Source organism: Elephantulus edwardii, unplaced genomic scaffold (genome assembly GCF_000299155.1).
Source record: "Elephantulus edwardii isolate Elephantulus edwardi_28Jun2011 unplaced genomic scaffold, EleEdw1.0 scaffold00015, whole genome shotgun sequence".
NCBI lineage: Eukaryota > Metazoa > Chordata > Mammalia > Macroscelidea > Macroscelididae > Elephantulus > Elephantulus edwardii.
Genome location: NW_006399765.1, coordinates 28,293,484 through 28,312,559, shown reverse-complemented (window position 1 = coordinate 28,312,559; position 19,076 = coordinate 28,293,484).

Genomic DNA, 19,076 nt, shown 5'->3' with positions numbered 1-19,076 from the left:
TCCAAGGACTGATCTCTTCTTGAAACATGCCCAAAGTGTGTCAGACAAAGCTCCAAAATCCTTGCCTCCAAGGAGAAGCCTGGTTTCTCCTAGCAGTCCATGGTATATTCAATACTCTTCTCCAGCACCACAACTCAAGGGCATTCATTTTTCTATCATCCTACAGAAATAAGAAAAATCAGAACATGATAAAGGGAGTCAACAATACTGAGAATGGGCACACTCTGATTGCTTTGTGAAATATGGTGGTCAAGGTAATCCTCCTTGGGAAGGTGCTGATGGCATAAGGTGTAGGCTGTGTGTGTGATTATTTAGGGGAAGAACTTCCTAGTGAAAGGAAGAGTCTAGGCCAAAGTATTTAAGTGAAAACATGTCCAGTGTTCAGTACAGTATTTAAGTAAGAATTTAAATTCTTAAAATATAATAGACAAGATAGAAATGTTCTGGGGAACTTCAGCATATTTTTAAAAACAATTCTCATTTTACCATCCAAGCAACTTGGAATTAATTTTTGCAGAATGTAAAACAAAACCTTATGATTTGGTTTTGGGGACAGGTAATATAATTTCAACGTGTCCTAATGCCATATACAATCTCTTGAATGGATGTTTTATTTTTTAAAAATTGATCATTATATATAGTTAGATTTTGATACTATTTTAAATTTGATGATTATACAATTATCTGGATTCATATAAAGTGAGATTCTACTGCACTGTTCAATTTAGAATTTTATGTCAAGATCTACTTCCCTAAAAGTGATTCCATAAGAATATTTGTGAGATCAAAACATGGAAATCAGTTGTGAACATTCACATCAGTTCTTTCTGTTCCACAGAGTTTGAATAAGTCACTGAGATAATTCAGTAATTCTGGTGAACAAGTTTAGTTAATAGCTGATTTTAACCATTTTAAAGGTAGTTACTGAATGTCTACTATGCACTTACCACACAAGTTGCTGTTATTGTTCAGTGTCACTGAGTCAACTATGACTCACAGTGACCCTTTGAACAAAGATTGAAATTTGCCCATCCTCATGACGTTCCTAGGCTCGAACACCTGATTGCACTCATTGTGTCAATCCAACTCATCAAGGATCTCTCTCTCTTTCACTGACTTTCCACTTTTCCAACATGATGACTTTTCCTAAGTTCTGGCTCTTCCTGAAAACATTCCAGAATATTTGTGATGAAATTTCACCTTCTTTGCCTCCAAGGATAGCTGTGGTTGCATTTTCTATATGCAGAGTTGTTTATTATTTTGGCAGTCCATGGGATAGTCAATACTCTTGCCAACACAACAATTTAAAGGTATTGATTCTTGTTCAGTCTTCCTTATTCATTGTCTAACTTTCAGATGCACAGAAAGCAATTGAAAATACTATGGCTTGAATCGGGTGCACCTTAATCTTTAAACTCACATCATTACCATTGCTCTTTAGCATTTTAAAGAGGTCCCTTAAAGGGAATTTTCCCCTATGCAACACATCTTTTGATTTCTTGACTGCTGGTACGAAGAGTGTTGATTGTGAATTTAAGTAAGATGAAATCATTAGTTATTTCAATCTTTTCTCCATCTACCATGATATTTTAACCACTGTTAAATGGGGATAGTGCTGTTATATCTGCGGGAACACTCTTCCACTTTGTACATCACTCTTTGTCAATGTGCTGTATGAAGTAACCTGCGTTTGTTGTGATGCTGAACCTTGTGCCATTGGGGTATTAAATACTGGAATGGTTCCCCAATGTGGACAGTGTTTGCTGGAGCTCCCAGTTGTAAAACAGGTTTGGAAGCAGGAGTGGCATCCATTTCCTAAACCACATGCCTCTGGAAACTATATGAACTTGGAGAAATGACAATAGTTATGGAAAGGCATTAGGTCTTTTGTTCATAGAGTTATTATGCGTCATGTGCAACTCAACAGCAATCATCATCAGCAACAACCATGATATTGTCTATTGGTCAAGGGGTGCAGATTTTTGTTTTCTTGATGTTGTGATGTAATTCATAATGAACCCTAAAGGCATTTTTATAGAATTTCTTTTCTTTTATTTTTATTGTTATTGTTGAGACCATATCCAACAAATACTGCATGAATTCAACAACAACATGCACAATTCAAAGTTTCATAGTATTATGAAACCATTATTACCTCCCTCTTCCAAGTTGTTCCTCACAAATAATGGAAACTCACTCCTGCTAAGTCATTTTGAAGTAGGATTATTTACTACCTCCCCAATATTTGCTCTCAGGTTTACTAGAATAGTTGTTGGCAATAAAAATTAAGTAAAATAATACTTCTAAATCACTAGGACATTGACAAATGTCGGTATGAGAGAGATGATTAAAAATACGTCTTGTCAGGAAAGTTTCTTGGAGGAAGGGAACATTGAGCTAGGTATGAAATTAGAGTTAAGGTTGAATTCATGCTGGAAGGTGATACAGACCTCTCTCTTCATTCATCACATGCATCTGCTTTATTATGCATTGGTGAATGAGGGACTAACATTTGCCTACTTCCTTGTATTCATAACTTTGTGTCACAATCTCTTTTCCTGTGGCAGATGGGTCTCACAGGATAGAGTAGAAATGTCACCTGAAGATTATGTTGTAAAATGCATTTTGGTCTTTTTATTTTTTTCTCTCTCTCCTGCTCCCTCTCTTTATTCTGTCAGTAAGTCGTTTGCTTCTGTCAACAGCTACACAAATGAGTCTTCTTAGCAGCTGTTCCTTCACTCTCTGCTAAGCTATCAGATGGTTGCTATCCCAATTAACTATAAATATTACAAGCAGTCCTGAGACAGAACGTAGTAGCTAAGATTATTCTAAATACCTAGTCCTCAGGAACTGAGTGATGTAAATGTTTGTTGGGTTTTTTTTAAGCAATGGAGAATGGGAGCCCTGATGTTGTTGTTGTTATTTACCATCAAGTTAAGACCAACTCATAGTTAACCCTCTATTGGCTTTCAGAGGCTGTAACTTATGCCAGAGGAAATTGTTCATCTTTCTCCAGTGGAGTGGCTGATTCGAACCACAGGCCTTTGGTTGGCAGCATAACTCCTTACATAACAGGCCACCAGAAGCAAATGATAATTAGAATACTCTTAAATCAATGCATTCTCATATGTGCTCAGGGAGACATGTGGGGCCAGTGTATAAAATGCAGAATCCAATTGAAATAATACATTTTTAAGATAGTTAACTGGCCAGTGGATTGGCAGAGAGGCATATTTGTTGCCATTTAAAAAAAGAAAAAAGAAAGAAATCCAACAGAATGTGAAAATTATCAAGCAGTATCATTAATATTATGTAAGAGTAAAATCTTTCCAGAAATTGTTTAAAAATGACTGGGATACTACATCAATAAGGAAGTTCGAGTTGGATCCAAGAAAGGCTGTAGAACAAAGGGCATTATTGCTGATATCAGGCGGATCTTACCTGAAAACAGAGAATAACAGAAATATATTCACATGTATTTTATTGACTCTGCAAAGGAATTTTTGCTGTATGGATCATATAAAATTATGGGTAACATTGAAAAAAGTGGAAATTGAGACTACTTACTTGTTCTCCTGGGGAATATATATATAGATGACGAAGCAATTGTTCCAATATAGAACAAGGGGCACTCCATGGTTTGAAATGAAGAAAGGTATGTGTCAGCATCACATCAGGTCTCCATACCTACTCAGTCTTCAGTGTTGAGTGGTAAGAAATTACACTGTCAATGCAAAGGGACACTGTTTGAAGCCACCAGCTGCTCCACAGGAGAAAGATGGACAACCTCCTCCTGTGTGATTTATTGCCTCTTAACACCCACTAGAGGGTCAGCTATGGCTCAGTTCTGACTCAACAGGACACAACAACAACAACAATATTCAATCTGTATGGTAAGCAAATAATTGGAAAAGCTGGACTTCATGAAGAATGCAGCATCAGAATTGAGAAAAAATAGCAGCCTGTGTTATGGAGGTGGCACAACCTTGCCTGCAAAAATTGAAAAAGACTTGAAGCTCTTACTGAAGAAAATCAAAGACCTTTAAAACAGATTACAACAGCAGGAAACCAAAATCCTTACCTCTAGGCCAACAGGCAACAACATGATAGAAAAAAACAACTGAAATTGTGAATGATTTAATTTTACTTGGATCTACAATTATTATCAATGGGAACAGCAGACAAGAAATCAAGAGAAGTGTTGCATTGGACAAATCTGCTGTCAAGGATCTCTTGAAAGTGATAAAGAGTAAGGAGTTTAGTTTAAATACTAAGATGTCCCTGTATAATATTTATTTTTGTATTTTCAGTTTCTTCGTATGCATGTGAGTGAATAAGCTCAAAGGAGAATCAATACCTTTGAACTGTGGTGTTGAAGAAGAGTATCGAATATCCCATGATCTGGGAAAGAACAAACAAATACCTCACAGAGGAAGCACACCCAGAGTGCTTCTTAGAGGCAAGGAAGGCAAAATTCGCCTCGTATATTTGGGGCATGTTGTCAGGAGGGGTCTGTCTGTGGAGAAAGATGTCCTGCTATGAAAGGTAGACGACAAGCAGTGACATAGAGACAGACCCTAAATAAGACTGACTGGTACAGTGACTGCAGCAATGGGCTGAGCATGATGGAGGCTGTGGTGATGGTGCAGGAAAGGGCACATTCCAGGTATGCTGTTCATCCGGTCACCAGAAGTTGGAATCAACTGGATGACATCTGATCTTAACAACAACACTGGTGTATGATGTATCTTACATAAATGTCTTCTGAGATGTGAAAGAGCAAATTAAGCGAATGCAAGTAAAAGGAAAAATACATCCCACAGCGTATGGAATTTAGGAAGAGAAACTGAAGAGACAGAAAGGTCCTTTCCCCATAGGAGAAAGAGAAACAAAAAGAGGGAGAGAGAGAAAAAAAGGAGGACGGGGGAGGGGAGAGAGATTTACAGGGAAAGAATATTTTCCACTAGACCTAGAACTTTGAGTTCTGAGGAAACCTGTTTATTTCTTCAATATTGCTGTTTTAGCAGCACTGGATAACTAAGACTCTTTTTTTTTTTTTTTTTTTGCCATCATTGAAACAAAAGTAATTGACCATTTTAAAAAAAGTTTGTTAAAAATGTATACATAATAACAATATCATGATGATACATGTCTTAGATCCAATATTACTTCTGTGCAAGGGATGGTAGGGAAGTAATTGGTCCATAATATTTGGCCTTCCCCTTCCTTTCCTCTCATTCCTAAGTATTGTGGCATTTCAAATGGGATGAAGAATGCAGATCAAGACTTTGCCTCAAATTTACAAAAGCCAGATCATTTGATGAGGAAAGCCAGCTGGGAAGAGGGGAGCATACGCTTGTATTCAGGAAAAGTTTTGCAGGATGTAAAAGGAAACCATCTGCTTTTTCTTTTTGCTCTTGCTTAAGAACAGCTTGTGTTTGCAACTCACAATTTAAAACATGGTAATAACCTGCAGGACTTTGTGAAGCTTGAATTGTACAGCTTCTCTCTCTCTTTTTTCCCTACTTAATTTTTCAGTCTGTGTTTGCAGAAAGCAGAATGCAAAGAAGATATTTGCATATTGCCTCTTGGAAAATGAAATTCTTCTGATCATGGCCAGTGTCTGCCTTTTTTTTCCTGGGCATTCCAGGAGGCTGCAATGAAACCCAGCCAATATGATTCAAATGTGATGCTCAGCTTGGCTGTAAGAAACCCCCAGGCTAAGACTGTGGCTCGTATCACCTCCTGTTCATCTTATACAGAGAAACAGTTCTGTGACGCTGCTTTATCCGCAACAGCACCTGGTGGGAGCTTGGAGATCTTTTTGGGGGTGGGGGGAAATGCTGTTTTACATGTTTACTCTTCTCATTAGCATTCATCCCTGGACTTTGATGGCTACCTTCTCCCTCTGTTGAAGGTTTCTTAATGATTCCAATTTTGACACTTTTTAGGTTAAAAACAACAGACAAGTTCATTATTCATAGATAGAAAGATGGAAGTGATAATCGAATTTTTCCATTGGACCTTTCCAATGTAAAGGTCCTTACAGATCCGTTTGGGTCAGCAGCTGGATAACCTTACAAAGCAGCAAAGTGTCTGTGTGACACTCTTGGGTCCTCCACTTACCAGCTGCATGACCTCAGCGAGCTCCCCAGCTCCTCAGGGTCTCAATTCACTTATCTGCAGGGGGGGAAGAGCACCCAGCTGATAGGGCTGTCAGGGAGCTGCGGTGGCTTCTATGTAAAGCACTCAGAGCGGTAACTTGGACTGTTAGGAAGCACTTACAACAGGAACAAGGACGCTGGGCAGAAGACACCTTAAGTGTACTAACACACCAAGTAGTGTTCCTGCAAAGAAAAGCATCTCTGCTCAAGGCCTCATTTAGTGATTTCACAGATGCAAATGAGAAAATAAACAGATGCACTTCTAAGTACATATACTTGCATATACTCTGTGTAAAGATAGATATCGCATTCTACCACTGTTGTCCAGTCAGTTCTGACTCATCTCATAGCCAGTGCTCCTTTGGGTTTTCAAGGCTGTAAATTGCACAGGAGGAGGCTGCCTATTTCTCTTCCTCTGAGCAGCTAGAGGGTTTGAACCATCAGAGAACTGCAATCTGCAACCTTGGGTCTAAGACAGAGCTCCCTATATATGGACCTATCTATTTCTATGGGCCAATTGGCAGCGTCAGGATGGATGGCAAAGATATTGAGATTATTCACAGCTTCAGTTTGCTTGGCTCCATAGTCAACACTCTTGGCACCAGCAGCCAGGAAATTAAAAGACATATTGCAATGGGAAAGTCTGTGGTTAGGGACCTCTCCAAAGTACTGAAGAGCAATGATGTCACTCTGGAGACTAAGATGCGCCTAATACAGGTCATGGTCTTTGCAATCACTTGCTATGTATCAGAGAGTTGGACAATGAGTAGGAAGGATAGAAAGATAATCGATGCCTTTGAGCTGTGGTGCTGGAGAAGAGTATTGAATGTACCATGGACTGCTAAGAAAACGAACAGGTTCATCCTAGAGAGGGTTAAACTAGGCTGCTCCTTGAAGGCAAGGATTCTGGAGCTTTATCTGACATACTTTGAACATGTTGCAAGGAGGGACCAGTCCTTGGAGAGAGACGTTGTACTTGGGAAGGTGGAATGGGGGTAAGTGTGTCAGCAATAGTGAGATTGGCACAGGATAGAGCAGGGTTTAGGGCTGTTGTACATAGGGTCGCTATGAATCACAGATGACTCAATGACTCAATGGCACAGAACAATAGCAACAACAAACACACACACACAGACAGACACTCAAATTAAGTAAAAAAAATGAGAAAAAGGCCCTCCACAGAGTAGCTTCAGCTGTGGGTTCAAACACACCAATTATCAGGAAGCTGGTGCCAGAGGAGAAAGCATTTTACTGTGTTGTATAGGGGTCACCACGAGGAGGGCTAATCATATTGCAAATAATAGTTATTTTAGATTTCTGCAATTCTGTCGTCGGCTGGGCCTTGTAGAGAAGTAAATGTGCAGAAGTAGATAGTTACCTCAAGACAAGGGCTCGTGCTCTTCTGGAAGCTGGCCAGTCACTCATAGCTGCAGAAGCGAATAAGTCCAAGATTGGCAGGTGATATGCATGCCCATATCTGGCTACTTTCTCAAGGCTAAAGAACAAGCCAGAAGAAGATGAGGCAGAAGCAAGATCTAGATTAGTCAAAAAGCAAAGGAACTTGACTAGACCTCCATAGAGATTTAGCTGAGGTCACACCTCCAAGGAAACTCTGTATCAGCTGATTAACTGCTATTTGTTGACCTTACTATGCAGATGATTACATTGTATCAGATCAAGGAAATATTACATCAAAGAAATATTACATCATAACTGCCAAACTAGAAGATCATGGGCAGCCAAGTTGACACACAACCTTAACCTTCATAACTGGGAAGGTCAATGTCTCAGCCAAAGTCTTTCAGCTTCTGCCCTACTGACTTTTTGGGTGAGTCAGATTTTTTTTTTTTATTGTGCACAGTCTAGAATGTTTGGCAAACCATTCCTGGGCTCGACTCATTTTGAACTTCAGTTCAACCTGAACTCTACCCAAAGCTGAGGCATGAGAACTGAGATATATTTGTCGGCTTTGTTCAATGTCCTGTGACAATCACAGTCTCCACAGCTGAAAGCTGTTGTAAACGAATAGAACTTGCCTGTCTTTAGACTCCCCGCCTCTGCTATGCTGTGCACTGAAGAGGAGCGAGGAGACAGCTGAGGAACACATGAGGCATCTTTGGTCAACACAGAGACAGTATGACCTTGGCATCTTTGGCCAACACAGAGATGACATGTCTGCTTAGCTCATTTGCAGTTGGAATTCAAGGAATAAATTCAATTTTTCATTTTTTGTATGTATGTCCAGGATGTGAAAATGTGCTGAGTTTATCTGCTGAGTGAACTAACTCAGTCCCATAAGGATAAATATTGTATACGACTGTTATTGTAGAATGAGCATAGGGATCCAGGAGGGGTGGGAGAGGCTGAAAGCAGAGGGATATGGATGTGCAGGGAGAAGAAGGGATTAATCATTGGGTTGTACAATTTGTTCGGTGGGGGTTGAGGGAAATGGAAAAAATTTGTTTGAATTTGTATTAGAATTTTGTAAATAAACTAATGAAAAAAAGTCAACTTGGGAAGGAGGAAGGGAGGGAGAGGGGGGTAAAATGTGCAATAATGAATGAATGGAAATCTAACTTTTCTGTAAACTTTTGTTAAAGTGACAATTGTTGTTGTTAAGTGCTGTTGAGTCACAGGCGACTCATAGTGACCCTATGAAGGAGAGTCCTCGACACTTGGGTGCCTTTCATCCTCTCTCCAGGTTCATAGGGTTTCTGGAGGCAAGCTATTACGGAAGTGGATGCCTCTCCTCCTTCCAAGCTTGTTTTAATTGGGGAGCTCCACCCCACTCTCTGTCCGCACTGGGTAGCCAATCATTAACACATTTGACACATAAGTGTCACAGTATTCAGCCTCACAGCAACCAAAAGTCACCATGGTATAGCAACTTGCACCAGGGCTATACGACCTAGAAGAATGTCTGAACAAAAACAATGAAAGACAGGCCCAAGGGCCGCAGATTAAAAGTCACCCACCTTTGGCTTGGTAGCATCACTTTCTGTCCACTGGGCCAGCTGGTCTCTCTCTCTATGTTGCTATTATTAAAGTGACAATTAAAATAAAAAAAATTGTTTAAAACCAGAAATCTTTGCAGAGTCATTAAACACTCAAATGATATATCTTTGTATGAACTTCGTTTACATTAAGATGTTATCTTCTTAATAAGTGGTGGTGAGAGGAGCCCAAGTTTATGCATCTGTCTTAGAAATGGACTGACTTTAGAGCTGAAGGTTCTGGAAGAAGGGCTAACATTTCTGTTGAAGTGAATTTTGAAACAGATAACATTTTAGTACTAGATTTAGATAAACAAGCAATGATATCGATAGCTTAAGTTGTAAAGTGATAACTGTGTGCAGATTCAGACCATGGCCTTTTAGTTACTTGTCATGCATCTGAGAGATGGACAATGAGTAAGGATGACAAAAGAAGAATTGATGTCTTTGAGCAATGGTGTTGGTGAAGGGTAACGACTATCCCATGGACTGCCAAAAGAATGAACAGATGTGTCTTAAAGAAAGTGTAACCAAAGTGCACCAAAGATGTTGAAACTTTGTCTTGTTTGTTTATACTTTACCACATATCTAATTGACTTTTCTATCAAATTAAACAGCTATGAATGCAAGATTTTTTCTTATAGTTTTGCAATATTCAAATGGTTTCTCTTATACAAGGTGAACAATACAAATTCTTACAGTCAAAATAATAGGCGTCATTATATTATGACTTACTCTCTTTTGCTTCAGAACTAGAAGTGATAGATACATTTTTACTTTGCTTGCACATTTTGACTTTGTCTATTTACTTCAAAACTGTAACAGTGATAGATGAAATATCCACTGGAAGATATCAAAAAGGACATCCTCATGCTTCAAAACAGGATGAATATCTTCTCACACTGGGCTCCTTGTCTGGCGGCGGCAGGCAGTGTCGATGGTGAGAATGGTGCCTGCGGGTAACTGAGCCAGAAAGTGCTGCTCAGGAGGTTGGAAGCCAGAGGCAAGAGCTGAGAGGAAGCAACCTCGAAAAAGAACTGAGAAAGAATTGCCAGGGGCTGAGACTTAGGGAGCTGAAGGCCCTGGAAAATGTTCGGAGGTGGCCTTGAAACCGTGGCTAAAGAAAGCCACTCAGGACTTTGTGGCTGCATGAGCACCATCACGTTTGTCTGCGTAGATCTAGACCATCACGTGAGCACCAGAAGATGAGTTCATCTATAGACGGGGGACTTGGAAGAGCCATAAACAGAAGTTCAAGTGTGTCAAGGTGTGTGTGACACACGAGGGTGAGGGAGAGAGACAATGCAGAGGGAAAGAAAGGGGAAACATTAAAAAAGGAAATAACCCATTGAACTAAAAGTTAATCTGCACACTAATGTGATGATTTCTAACAGCAATGAAGCTGCAAAATACCCAAATGTGACAAGGACTTACATGCATCTGGAAGAACCCAAAGTAAAGAATAGCTGTTCTGTGACGGTGTAATCTGCTCCTAATCTTCTCGAGGTTTGTGTAGGAATCACAAAGGGATGAGTTGTGAAACTACAGCCAAAAGAGAAAAAAGTGGAAATACAAAACCAAAACCATGCAACAGTGTCATAAGAAACATGAAAATCAAGGTGAAAGCTTAGAAGTAAAACGTAGTCTCATTTAAATAAGGCCATCAATAGATAGCTGACCTCTAGCCTGGGTACAGACAAGAAGGTGACTTGCATTGTGAACATGATACTGAGAATTCACTATGATAGAGACAGAATATTAAAACTATGAATGACCCTGAGGCTTATGTAACTGAGAAGTTTCAACATATGTCTGTTAAAGGATAATTTTTCTAAAGATCAAACTCATAAATCACATTTATATATAAATTAACACACATTAAAAATTTAAGTACTTCCTTCATTAAGGAGCTATATAATCTTGGAAGCCCTGGTGGCCTGGCCTGGTATGTTACTTGTTGGGCCACTCTGCTAATATAAAGGTTGTGGTTTGAATCCACTGCTCATTCCTTTGGAGAAAGATAGTATGTCTTTCCCCATAAGTATTTACATCTTTGGAAAGGGTTGCCATAAAGCAGAATTAATTTGATAGTAGTTGGTAGTTACTTACACAATCTTGCATTTGCTATTAAAAAAAAATCAAAAGAAGACAAAACTATCTGAAGCAAAGAGATGTTGAAATAAATTTTCAAATTACTGTAAACCACACTTTTCCTAGTTGGGAAGCAAATCAATTGGATCTTTAAAGGACAGAATTTATTTTCACATCTACAGGGCAAGAATTCTTTGCATTGTCCTCAGCTATTTAAAGTGAAGAGAGTGGAAAGTAACTCAGAAGGAATGGAAGCCTAGAAATACAATCCAAAAGTTTATAAAAAACTTGAAAAAAAAAGAAAACTAGGGTTTGGCAAAGTATGGCTTTAGGCTAACTGCAACTAACTGATGTTTTTGTAAATAAAGTTTTATTGAAACAATTATGCACATTAATTTACATCTTGCCTGAAACTGCTTTTCTACTGCAGGGTCAGAGCCCAGTGTTTGTAACACAGATCACAAAGCCTGAAACATTTACTCTCTGGCACTTTATAGAATGGATTTCCTGACCCGTTTTAAACAATGTGAAAACCCCTCATTGAAGTATGACCAATTGTCCTACATGAGTAACAGAGCAGATAGAAAATACAGGAAATGTAACATTTAAAGAAAGTAATTGACTTTTCCCCTCAGAACTGAAGTTGAATAAGAGTCCTCAAATCAGTATTTTATTCGGAGAAACAAACAGGCACATGAAATTAGAGTCACACGTGACACATTGTTGGAAAACCAACATTAACAGAAAGAAGGAAAAACTAGAGAAGAAAGAATAGTAAAAAAATATTAAATGACAGAAAATAATAAGTTAGAATTATAATAGGACATTGTTTTACATGATATAATCTTTATAATATTCCATGAACAGGTATTAGACTTTGGGGAAAGTTTTCTGTTTTGTTTTTTTCTTTTCAGAAACAAATCACCAGGCTTCCCCCCCCCCCCCCCGCCACCATTATTTTAGGGAAGACTTGAACCTCCAGTCTTTTGGTTAGCTGTCAAGTGTTTTACCCCTTTGCTCTACACAGGGATTTTCTGCTGCTGGTTGGATTGAGTCAATTGTGACTCTTAATAACCTCATAGGAGAGAATAGGACTGCCTTAGAGAATTTCCAAGGCTGCAGTGTTTATGGAAGTAGATGGCAACAACCTTCTCCCATAGAGTGAGGAGAAGGTTCACACTGCCCACCAAAGGTCTGCAGTAGAGTCCTTAACAATGAAGACATTGAGATCAGTCACATAGCAAGTAATAGGTAGAGGGAGAATTTCAATCCAGAACTTCTGGTGCTAGAGTCATTGAGACTTGACCACTTTGCCTCCTGCCCTGTTATAAAACAAGGATTAGATTTTCTTGTAAGGATGAAGACAACATGACCCTCAGTTGGGGCATACAGGATCGGGAGGAGGTGACTAATTTGGTTAGTGAAGCTCTTTCCAGGTAGGGAACAGCCCAGGCAATAGCCTCTGGAAGGAGAGGAATGACCGAAGAGAGAAGAATTGGAAAAGTGAAGATTATCCTGGATAATGTTGGCATGAGAGAAAATGGGGCGTCAGGGCTAAAAATCGGGCAAGGGTTTGCAGCCTGGCATATGAATTGAATGCTATTCCTAGAATAGAATGAAAAGCTTTAAAGACAGTGAGGGAGGTGACTTGTTCTGATTTGCATTTTGAAGAGTCTTTGGACTGCAGTGTGAAACATGGACTGGAGTTGGACCGCAATGGATGGGGAAGACCAATTAGCAAGCTACTGATGTTTAAGAGCCAAGATTATTACATACCCAAAGGGATCTGCTGGCCAAATAATGAGAGACTTCACGACATTCAAACTGGAAAATTTCACAAATTCATTGTCACAAGCTTAGATCCAACTCATAAGTGAGTTATCTGAGTCCGTAAATCACATGGAACAAGACTGCTCATCTTTCTCCTTCAAAGCTCCTGGTGGATTCGAACCACCAGAGCTTCACTTTGACACCTTTGGGTTGGCGGCAAATTGCCCCGGGGAATACCCACCAGGGCTCCCTGCAGAAAGCTACGGTCATGGGTGCTGATGTTTTCAGGCAGAATCTTTCTCTGTTTCCCTGCCTTGTTCATTCATATATGTTATTTGGTGGTTAGCCTTATTAGCAGATGGGATATAGGACTATTGTTCTGGACCTTAATCCCAAAGTATTCAAGCATGATGATGCCGTGTTTGCTTCTTTTTGTTCTGCATGCCTGCGTCCTTTGTGTCACTTATCTTTATTAGCGCATGTTTCTCACTGAATGATAATGCTCAAGTCATTTCCACTTTCTAGCTGAAGTAAACCCCTTGAGGATGAAGTGTGTTTCTTATTTACCTTCACACCCTCACTGCCTAAAAGTGCGAGCCAAAAAGAATCATTCAATACAAGTCATTGAATAAATGAATGAGATTCAATTATGTAGAACAGATCTGTTTCTTCTGCCAATTTTAGCAGCTCCCCTCATTTACATGATCACTAAGGAATTTGTTCTAGATGCATGCTAATTCCCAGGCTCTTAAGAATTAAAAACCTCCTGACTTGATAGATTATGTTTAATAGCTCTGTCATTCATTTAAACCAATAATGCTTATTATGTGAAATATATAGGCTATTAGGAATGTTTTACGTAACACTTAAAATTTGCTTGAATTCTGCTATTGATATTATCTCAAGTCCTCAATTATAAATTAATGATGATTTTCATTTACAGCACCTTATATTGTCCACTCTTGAAAGATGAATTATTCATTTCTCTTTTCCTCCACTACCTGCTTCATCAAATCAAGAGTTTGCTGAGCTTCAATATCTTCATCTATAAAGCAGAAAACACTTATCCAATTTGCACAGTCTAAGTATTCATGAAATTAAATGTATAGGTTCCGAGAAGTGTGTTTGACACATTTTCTGTTGCCATCAGGTTGATTCTGACCCATAGTGACCCCATGCATTTCATAGAAGAGATTTTCTCATATAGAAGGTTACATGTTGGGCTGTTGGCTAGAAGGTCAGAAGTTCAGACCCACCAGCTGTTCCTGTGAGAAAGAAAAATGCAGCAGCCGTGACAATCCCATACAGGATTGCCATGAGTTAAAACTGACTCAATAGTAGACGTAGAGGACATTATGCTGAGTAAAATATCTGAGTCACAAAAAGACAAATACTACATAATGCCACTGTTATAAAGCAGGACTGACATGGGGGTTGGGGAGGAAACTAAGAAAAGAGGGGTAAATGATGTACATGGCCTTGAAACAGAAGAAGGAGAGAATGTGTAAAAGGAGTATATAATTAAGTATTATTGGCATGACCTAAGTCCAGAATAAGAACTGCGTAATAGGTGGACCGAGTCTGGGGGTCTGTATAACAATGAAATAATTTTTTTTTCCAAAGAGAAAATGGAACTGGGGGGAGGGGTTCAGGGAGGAAAATGTGCAACAATGAATGAATGGAAATCCAAGTTCTTTATAAACTTTCATTAAAATCTCAATTAAAATATTTTTTAAAAAGAGAACGAAATTGACTCATGGTAGAAATGTTGTTTGTTTGGTTTAATCTTTATGGAAGCAGATGGGCAAATCTTTCTTCCATAAGAGCTTTAACTGTTGTGGTACGTACAGACCTTTTGTACAACGGTGTTCTTTTGTTTGCTGTGAGTAAGCTAGCCTTACCTACAACAGAAGGATGCCTGCCCCGGCCATCCTCACAATCGCTGTCCTGTTTGAGTCTATTTTTGTGTCCACTGTGCATAATGTCAGTGAGGGTCTTTGTTTGTCTGTTTTGATGGTTTGTTATTTTGGAGGTTTCTTCCCTAACTCTTCTTTACCAAGTATACTGTCTTTCTCCAGAGATTAGTCCCTCCTGTCAACAGCTATACCATCCTGAATGCGTAGATCTCATCAACGACTAGTCCTTCCTGATAACATGTCCAGAGCAGTTGAGATGAAGTTTTACCATCCTTGTCTAAGGAGTGTCTTGGATGCACTGCCCCTGAGATACATTTGTTCATTTTTCTGTCAGCCCAAGATGTACTTGATGCTCTTCCCAGTATCACAGTTCAAAGGTATCAATTCTTTAATCTAAATTACTTAAGCCTATCATCTCATAGAGATTTTGAATATGAACATATGAAACCAAACTAGGATCTGGGTAGGGGTGAAATAAAGACCTATTTAGCAAGAATTTTCTTATTGTTGTTAGGTACTTTTAAATGGAAACTGACTCATAGCTGACCCTCCACTATGTTTTCAGAGGCAGTGAATTTCATGAGAGGAGATTGCCCATCTTTCTCCCATAGAGCGGCTGGTGGGTTTGAACTACACACTTTTTGGTAGGCACCACAACTCTTTACCACTAAGACATCAGAACTCCCTATTCAGGGTGTAAAGAATCTCATGGTTCAAATCCACCAGCAACTCTATGGGAGAAAGAAGAACAGTCTCCTCCTATGTGATCTACAGCTTCGGAGAAAATCGCTGGAGGGTCAGCTAGGCGTCAGTTCCGACCTCACAGCACCTAACGACAGCAATAACAACAATGTTTTCTCAGGTGATTTATTATTTTTTTAAAGTATCTGTTGTTGTTAGTTACCACTAACCCAACTTTGATGAAATAAATTCTAGAGCTCTAAGTTTCATACATGAATATTTTAATTTAAACATATCCAAATATAGTTCCCTTGGATGAAGGCAATTCCAATTTCCCTAATGCACCCATTGTTCCTTCTCTTGTGCATTGCATGGAAATCTGCAGATGGTCTAGACCCTCCCCACTACCAACTCTGTCAAATGCACTGTTAACCATGGAAACCAGGCACTACCAATTTGGTGACTAGCTGGGAACAAGAATGCCTTTTATTCTAGACCCTTTGTAGGGTTGGCATCTCTGAAATGAGAATCAGCAGATGTATCCTTTATTTCTCCATCATTTTCTGCATGGTCTCTGTACTACCTTTTTTTATTCTCCACTTTGTGAGGGTCTCCACAATGCCCAGTCTAATTTTAACAGGCTCTTCTTTTGAGGTTAAGGTGAGAATTTCTTCTATTCAAATTCCCAGTTGTAATTTTACTGACTTTGTTCCTTTCAATTGCCAGGTGAACTTTCTTCTAGATAAACGTATTAACAATCACATCCTTTTGCCTGGGTGACCATGGTGAGTGGAGGTGAACATAATGGAACCCTTGGTTTTCTAGGCAGCCTTCACAGATCCCATGTTGCCCGTTTGGTTTAACTTTGCTTTTCAGGAGTTGTATTCTCACTTTCTATGTAAAAATTTGCATGGTTTTTGTTTATTTGTTTGTTTGACTTGAACTCCTCTGGAATTTGTGTTTTAACTAACAAGATATTGTAGAGTTGGGCAAGAAATACTGGGGAAGGACACTTTGTATCTCCTGCAAAACATGAACAGACTCGAGAGCCTATCTTGCCAAGGTTGCCACCCGTGTGAGAAGAACTGCATCAAGTTCAGTGCATTCAGAGACTCTGGGAGATCAAGTTCAGTTCTTCCTCCGGCTCTTGTGACTTTCAGCATTTCCTTCCCTGGGACTTTTCACTACATCTTTGCCTCCATGGGTGTGCTATCTTTTCGACATTCCTGTGTCTCCCCCTGAGCATCTCTCTCATGGGATGTAGGTCCCACTGTGCCACCTGAAGACAATTGCATCTTGAAATCTTTTACTTAATTGCATCTGCAAAGACTCAATCTAACAAAGTTCACATTCATAGGTTCTGGGGTCTGGAATGTGGACTTAATTTTTTTGAGGCCACCATCGAGCCAACCACAGGTATTATATAGCTAGATGACCTGTACAATGTCCTGTTTGAGATAGAGATCAGAATTTTTAATAGGAAAACCTTCATTTCAGTGACAAATTACTATAGAATAAAGATTTCACCGGTAAGCTATCAGCTTCCTGTGACTATCTAGAAAGGATTAGGGGACAAGGATACACCATGAAGGTGCTAAGTCATGAACAAAACAAGATGAGGAGTAAGGATGAGGTGAGGCTAGAAGCCAAAGGCAGCGGAAGCCAAGACATTTTCAAAGAAGCTGATGGTGGCTCAAACATCCCCTGAGAACCTTGTTAAACTACAGTCTGACTCGGCCGGTGAGAGGGAAGCCTGAGAGTCTGTGTCCAGAAGGAGCTTCAGGATGATGCCGTATTGGTGGGCTGTGGCTCACTCCACGAGCAGCAAGTGCTCAACCTGGGAATAGGTAACAAGCAGGTGTAGAAATCACGCTGGGATTGAGTCTCCACTACTAAGGAATATGGGAAGCCAATACTAAATATTTGTAATACATCAAATGCTATTTCAGGATGGAGCTCACCCGAGACACTAAGGCAATCCTTAAGGGTTTACCAGATTCTTGCAGTATAGTTGCTGACCCCTCCCTCCTGAGTCAAAGGAAGGTTTTCAATAGAAAGAGACCTTAGCTTCATTTGCATTGAATTCTCTTGTTGGTTTACTCCCTGGCAATTTTTAATAAAGATCCAGGGAAGCTGGAATCCGGGCCCTTTAGTTGAGAACTACTAGCCCTGTTTGATGCTCTCTATTCTATCTCATTCTTTGTTGTCTGTCTCATTATTAATAATTTCCCCTTGGTCTGCAACAAAGGAGCAGTCCCTGGAGTCCAAGAGCCTCTGTAGAGGATGCCTGCATGGTAGCCTTGGGCACCAATCATGGAGGCCACCAATGAGCACATTCTCAAAGCCATATTGTTAGATATGAAAAAAGGAGTGCAAGGGTGTGAGGGAGAGAAATGAAAAAAGGAATTGGTCCCAAGAAACGAACAGGCCTTTATTGTGTGGTCTCAGAGGGACGCCAAGTGACCTGGCCACATGGCATGCAGACAAGATCCAAATGGCTCACGGGCATTTTGGGGATTTCCTTTTTATAGGGGTCCTGGGGAAGACTAAGATGGTACTTCTGGGAATTTGGCGTGTTAATTAAGTTAGGCTTTAGCTTTTTCATTTTTTTTTTTTTTTTTTTAAGTTCAGACTCTTATCAGGATCGACTGTCTGGTCAAGTCTTTGATGTGACCAGCTCAAGTGTTATCAAGGTTCTCAGGAAGTGATCAAGCTTGGGGCAACTGCCATATTCTCCCTTCACACATCAATCTCCACTGCCAGTTATGAGAGATGATTCAACAGTTTAAACCAATTGTCACAGAATTTTTTTCCCCACTGATAGACATCTGGTTTTGTGTTCCCTTCAGATCTCACTGCAACATGCAAGTTCAGCATTGGTAATCCTCTGACTTTTCAAGAGAAATTAAATTTTTAAAGAAAATCTCTGCATTTATCCTTGTTTGCAACCAATTCACAAAACAAGTCACAGGCCAAATGAAGCCATGTTGGTTCGGACGTGAGAGTTTTACCTTTCCATGTGGAAAAGGTGGATTCTGCTCTGATAGTCAAGTGTAGTCCCTACCGTCAGTGATGGAGGCTCACATGCTACTGTGGTGCTGAGCAGGCTCTGCTGGAGCTTTCACACCAGCAGGAGGGGCTGGATAATCCACTCGGAAACACTAACCAACGCCCACTCTATGGATCAAAACAGAGCCTAGTCTGATCCCCCACTGGTTACAGGCGAGGCAAAGAGCCAGACAAGGCTTTCTTCCTTGAATGTAGGTCATCATGAACTGGGTGATGGATAGACGGCGGTTAACAGGGTAAAGGGCTCACGGGCAACATGGCTGCATTTGTGAAATCCACAGATCTGGGACCCCTTCCACTTAGGTATAAAATAGCAATTGAGAGGACTGTACAGACTTCATTTTGTGCCTAGCCTCCATCTTAAACCTGACCTAGGCCTAACCCTAAAAAGT